This window comes from Geospiza fortis, unplaced genomic scaffold (assembly GCF_000277835.1).
Source record: "Geospiza fortis unplaced genomic scaffold, GeoFor_1.0 scaffold1616, whole genome shotgun sequence".
Classification (NCBI taxonomy): domain Eukaryota; kingdom Metazoa; phylum Chordata; class Aves; order Passeriformes; family Thraupidae; genus Geospiza; species Geospiza fortis.
Window position 1 is genome coordinate 37,076 of NW_005054622.1, and position 6,249 is coordinate 43,324.

A 6,249-nucleotide genomic window follows, 5' to 3' on the forward strand; every position below is an offset into this window, starting at 1 on the left:
TTACAGTTGCAGTTTGGCTGGGCATAGAAGACACATAGATGCCTCTGAATATTCCATGCCTGAATTAGAGAGCTTCCTGATGTGTCCTTTTTTGCCTTTTTAATTTTATTTTTTATATGGTGATAGAAATGTGGCAAGTGGTATTCAAAGCACTAAATCTGAACATTGTAAAGCATATTATGTTGATTGTCCTGGCATAAATTTGTTTCAGCCTCAGGCTGGTTCAGGAGGCCAGTTTTTCTTCTTCATGGGCAACATTTGGGGCTAGAATGTAGCTTCAAGGTTGCAGCTGTCTGGCACTCCAAAGCAGCTCTGGAGAAAATAATTTTCATTGTCAAATAAATCAGTCTATTATGTTTTATCTTGATAAATTATTGAAAAGATGCTACTGAAAGAGGAAAGTAATAATGAGTGATATTTTGCTAACAGTGACTTAGAAAGTGAGGTAAAATACTGGAAATAATCTCAAAAGCCTTTGCAGGAGCTTGGAGATTTGGGTTTATAAGTAGGCTTAACACATGTTCTGAAATGTCCTGCATCACAAGACAGTTTAAGGTTTAAGTATAGCACTTTATGTTCATGATCTGAGCATTGGCAGAGGGCTTACTAGGTTAAAAAACACCTGCACAGGAAAGCAGTTGAGATGTGGCACAAAAGAATTCTCCTGCTGGCCACAAATGGAGGAGGTGACTGTGTGAGACAAGATGATAAGAACACTGAAGAACACATGACATTTTCACCTACATTATGAAAACAACTCTCTGGAACGTTGTGGGATTTCTGGACATGATTAGTAGAGATCTATCAGAACATTTTGTTCAAATTACTTCTAGTCAGACAGTAATTGTATTTAGAAGCAGAACAGGAGATTAATGGGTTTGGAATGATCAGACAATAAAACCAAAATTATGTAACTTTTTATTTTGATGAATATTGCCATAAAATAACTCCTCTATCTCCTTGGCATTTATTGTTTTAGCATAAAAGTATTTCCAGGGTAATATATTTTCCAACTTTCATGAAACATATACCTTTGGGTTTTCAGAAAATAGAAGTAAAACCATTTAACTGACATAATTCTTATAAATTCTTATAAATTCTTATACGCCTTTCTTGCTGTCTCCCAAACATCAGATTTTAGTCTAATAAATTCTGCCAAGTTCTTAAAATAGATGAGTGGATGGCAATAAAAGTGTTAAAGAAACAGGGAGCCAGTCAGACACTCCAACCTCTCCCTCTGGCTCTTGCACAGCCTGTGGACACCATGGGGAAACTGCTGGTTACTGGGGCATGCAGATAGTGTGCTATTGTTATTCAGACTGTTTCTTAGTTCCTTGTATCCACACAGCATCTAAACTTTGCAGCTTCTGTCTGCTTTTCAGATATATGGCTCTTTTATAAGCTTTCCTCCCCTCAAATTAAAACTTCATTTCCCACCTAAATTAATACAACATCTTTTTTTTTGCCCATCTAGACAAATATAATTTTTTCTTATATGTTACTCCAGGACATCTATTGCAAATTCACATTTTCTTAAACCACTGAAAGTTCTCTCTCTGTTTGGATCCCTTTACTGGTTTCTGTTTCTGTATCCTAACAGATGTAGCTTAAGCATATTCCCTTTTCAGGCCCTTCACAGCCAATCTCCATTTTGGATGTCATTTTTGACACTGTCAAAATAACCTCTTGTCATTTTTGATTTTTGCTGGAAAGTTCTATTCCTGCTTCTAATGAGCCCTGGCCTTGTCACCTGTTATTTCCAACAGTATGTTAATTCTTCCTGTTTTTTCATGTTACTGCTTTTCTATGGAAGGACCTCTCTAAAAGTCAAATCATTGCTTTCCTGTTAGTTTCTCCTTGGGATTCTCTTCTGTGCTAATACCTGCAGAAAATCTGACACCTCCTCAGCCAACAGGGTGATTCATGTAATTTTCTTCTCTAAAGCCCTCTTATATCTGATTTATCTTTCTTTGCAGTGTTTAATATTACATATCTTTCTTTGGCATAGCATTTTTCTTGTTCTGTTCCTGGTTAACTGGCTATGATCAAGACTAAAATTTCAAAAGTAGACAGACATAAGCAAGAAAATTAGAAAATAAAAGGAATTAAATACTGAAACACACACATACTTTTTTCACGTAGGAATTATCAGCATTTCTAGAAGTTTTGGAAGTGTCATTTTGAACATGGCATGAGAAAATTTCAGTGCTGAGGATATCACCAGAAATATCTGCTCTTCAGATTTGAAAAGGGAGGTTTGCAAAACTATGATTTAATTGACTTCCATTTGTAAGTGCAAACAGTGCCACATCCTATCAAATGGAAGCAGGATAAATGCAAAAACCTAAAAATCAAAGCAAAATAATAGTTCTATGCAGGTACGAGAATACCTTCATTTTAATCATAAGGTTTTAATTTTTCAATTTCCTTAGCACTAAAGGAGCCAGATAAATCACCATTGTTTTTTATTTACTGCATTGTTTTTTATTTCTGTCATGCCTCATAACCATTTCCCAAAGAGCAGATGAGTGTGTGGGCACATCAAATACTAAGCCAATGCACCTGAATGCCCTAATATTCAACTTCATAAGCATAATATAGTCCAAGCTCCACAATGATGTAATTGACAGCATCACTAGAGAGCCAAAGAAAATAAATGATATACCAGCTGATACTCTTAAGCCAAAATATATTCAGGAAAAATTCTTCAAAGCCAGATCAGTACTGCAAAATGCATTAATTATTAGTAACATGTCAAGTAAGTATTTGCTTTGCGTCACTACACATTAAAAGTAGATCCACACACTATCGGCTTCCTCCCATTTTTCACTGGCAGTCATGAGATGTTACTTTATGATTACATTAATTTTACTTGTTTGTGCTGTTCCTCTTTAAAAATGATCACCTGGACTAAGTGCAGTCATGTTTTTTGGTCAAAATTGCCATGGCTACAGCTCCTCTCTCCCAGTCCCCTATCCTTATCTCTAGATTTCTTTGAGTGCTTGCATGTTGAGTGCACAAGGTCACTTTGCCAGTGTGCCATATTCCTTGCCCTGGGACAGCTGCTTCCATGCTCAGCCCTGGCAAAGAGGGCATCCCTTTTGCACAGGGAAAGCAGCACTAATTGAGGTACTTAAGGAAAATCTGTGAAGAAAATGTAGGCATTTGTGGCCTTTAAGCACCTCAGGAAGCTAGAGAGAGTGTTTGTTTCTTTATCTTGGAGTTGGGAACATCAATGATAATTTGTATGCTTAAATACTTTTTTTGGATCTTATCCTTGAACACATTACAAAGGCCTGAGATTTGTTTAATCATCTTTTATTCTTTAGTTTCATAATATCTCCAAACAATTTTCCATTACCCTGTTCTGTGAAGCTCATCCCAAAAATATTTTTCTTGGCTGACAGCAAAATGAAGCAGTGTAGCTGACATCTGTCACAGATTAGTGGATTGAAAAATTACAAGAAACAAATTTGGTTATCTGTGCCTAGTACCATTTGAGATGTCTTTTCTTTGTGACACCAGCTCAATTGTGCCTAAGGGTTTCCAGCTAACTAGCAACTACCCAGGAGCCTTCATATGTCTGTAATGTTTTCTAAAATGACCACAAGTCAAATATGCAAATCAAATCTATCAACCAGTTATTGTGGAACAAAATTTCTTTTCCTTCTAACCAAAAAATAATTGTCAATGATACATTCATTGTCTTAATCACGTGACCATCCCTGAAGAGGTCAGAGCAACTTGCGCTTATCATTAATAAAAACACAGATGAAAGCATCCACTCCCCAGTAAATGTATGGGCATGCAAGGACATGCAGTATGTAAATGCAGGAACATGAATCATTTTTTGACCTCAAGGAAGGTTTGCAGGTTCCTAAAGCCATTCAAATTCACACTGATGTCTGAATAAGAGAAGGTGTATACACAATATTGAAGAGCCCTGGTTTGTTCCTTTTCCTGAGCTAGTCCTAAGAGAAAAAATGCATTTCACATTTCTGTGTTATGTCTTTTTATTTGTGTTTGGCTTCTTTTAATTTCTATTTCATAGTTCCTAAAGAAAAAGAAAAATCTTAAAAGAACCCCTCTCATCCTCTCTTTTGTAGAAACTCCATGGATTGCTACCAGAAAATTGGTTCACTACTCTTATAGACTTAAAAAATCTTTCAGTAATATTTCCCAGAGTGGTAAAACATGTATTTTTCAGTAAAGTAAGCAAATATAATATGGGACACACCTAGGGCTCAGAGCTGTTGGGTTAGAAGCCACTGGAATGACTTTAAGTATGATTTAAGATCCTTGAAGAAAGGAGTAGCTGAAGAGGGGCAAACATTCAAATATGATTCAACAAGAAAGGACAGCCCAGAATGGAACATATGAAAGGAAGGTACTCAGAGGGGATAGAAGAAGTTAAGACAAAAAATTACAAGGGGAAAAAATCAGCTTGAGGTAATATTTGAAAAAAGCTTGAGGTAACATTTGAATGAAATTGATCTGAAATCAACAAAGACCTCTCAAGACTTGTGTTCTTTGACTTTGTCTTGGTAGCAATCACAAGAGGTGTGATTGGAATTGCTGAAATTACTTTGAGAAGTATTTCATTTCAGTTTTGGTAAAGAAAAAAAATGTGTACTCTAAGTATATTGAAACTTTATATAGATCCTGCTTTAGAATCACTTGCATAATCCTAATTTGATGTCAAATACAATTGATAGGATTGATTTGGGATGGGATTAGTTGAATGTGAGTTTAGCCATTTGAAAATAAATATCTACCCCAAGCTGCTTGTATAGGCTCTCCATACTGTCAGTGCAGCAGACAAATAACTCCAGAGTGTGATTCATCCTGTCCTGAGTTTGATGCCTAAAATAAATGAGATCAGTTACCATTTGAGGTGTCACTCCTTATCTCCTGAATATAAGTAGTGTAAACATTCACTTTTACAGTTAAGTCAGGAGATAAATTTCACTTTCTCAGTCTACATTAACTGGCATTAAAACAATCATTTTTTCCTAACTGAAAGATTTGTGTGGTTGTCAATAGCTGTTTAGAATTTGTTATGGTCATAGAGAAAATAGAATATATTTTAACTTCTATTTTGTAAATAGTTCATTAGCAGCAATAAAAAGAAATGTTGGGAAATTACTCAGCTTTCTAATGAAGTCACAAGCTTTATTAGAAAGAACTTCCACAGTATCTTCAGACCAGTTTAGCAAGTAGGATAAGAATTCAATTTTATAATTTTTATATTCATATACATTCTGTGCAAGAATCTTATACAAAGAAAACCATTACCCATTTTCTATTGAACTCTAAAATACAACTCCCTGTTACATGCTGCATGAGACATTACACCTGTTTTTGTGACATGTTCTGTGAGATAGGACATAAAGTTCCTTTGCTTTATTCTGTCTGCTTTCTGTTATTTAATATTATTTTCATTTTTTTTTAACACAGAAAATAACAGTGTCAAACATTGCTTGGTGCAGGATTTCCATCTTTATATATACTGGAAGAGAGTAAAACCACACCTTCTACATACTATGCCTTGGCTTTTAAATTGTTTTTCATTTGTTTCCCTTTTTTTTTAATACCCATGGCATTATATACAGGGATTGGTTTTAAAACAGTCACAGTTGTGGCTGTTTCAAGTAGCTTCAAGGTATTTGTGATGTGTGCAACAGAGTTGAGCCGTTATGGTTCTTAATATTTTTAGACAAAGAAACATCTATTACTTTAATTCTGGTCCCAGTGATTTAGGCACTGATGTACCCTGAAACCTTCCACACTTTCTCAGGAGAATGTGACATACCTAGGGAGTTTTAGAGAGTCAGCTCCTGCAGTTTAACTGCCCACAGGTTTGTGTAGCAGCAAGAGCAAAGACTTTCAGGGATACAATCTTGGATTCATATCCCATGTTAGGTCTGCAAAGTCCTTGAACAACATTGAAACTCGTGATACTGATGGTGTGACATCAATTATGCTTTCCTAAGTCCTTCTTCTGTGCTGTTACAGGATTCCAAGACAGTTGACCTGAATCTGTAGCTGCTTTTATATCTAACAATAAATTATAAACACAAACATTGCCTGGAATGTTTTGGAAGAATCATGGGAGGACCACAAGTTACTCAAAAGCCTGTAATTCAAGTAATCTGCAGATGCCGGAAAAACTTTCCAGATATGTGTGGTTAATATTCATCATTATGTGCATTTTTTCCAATATGACTGAACAGCTTTTATTCCAGTCTT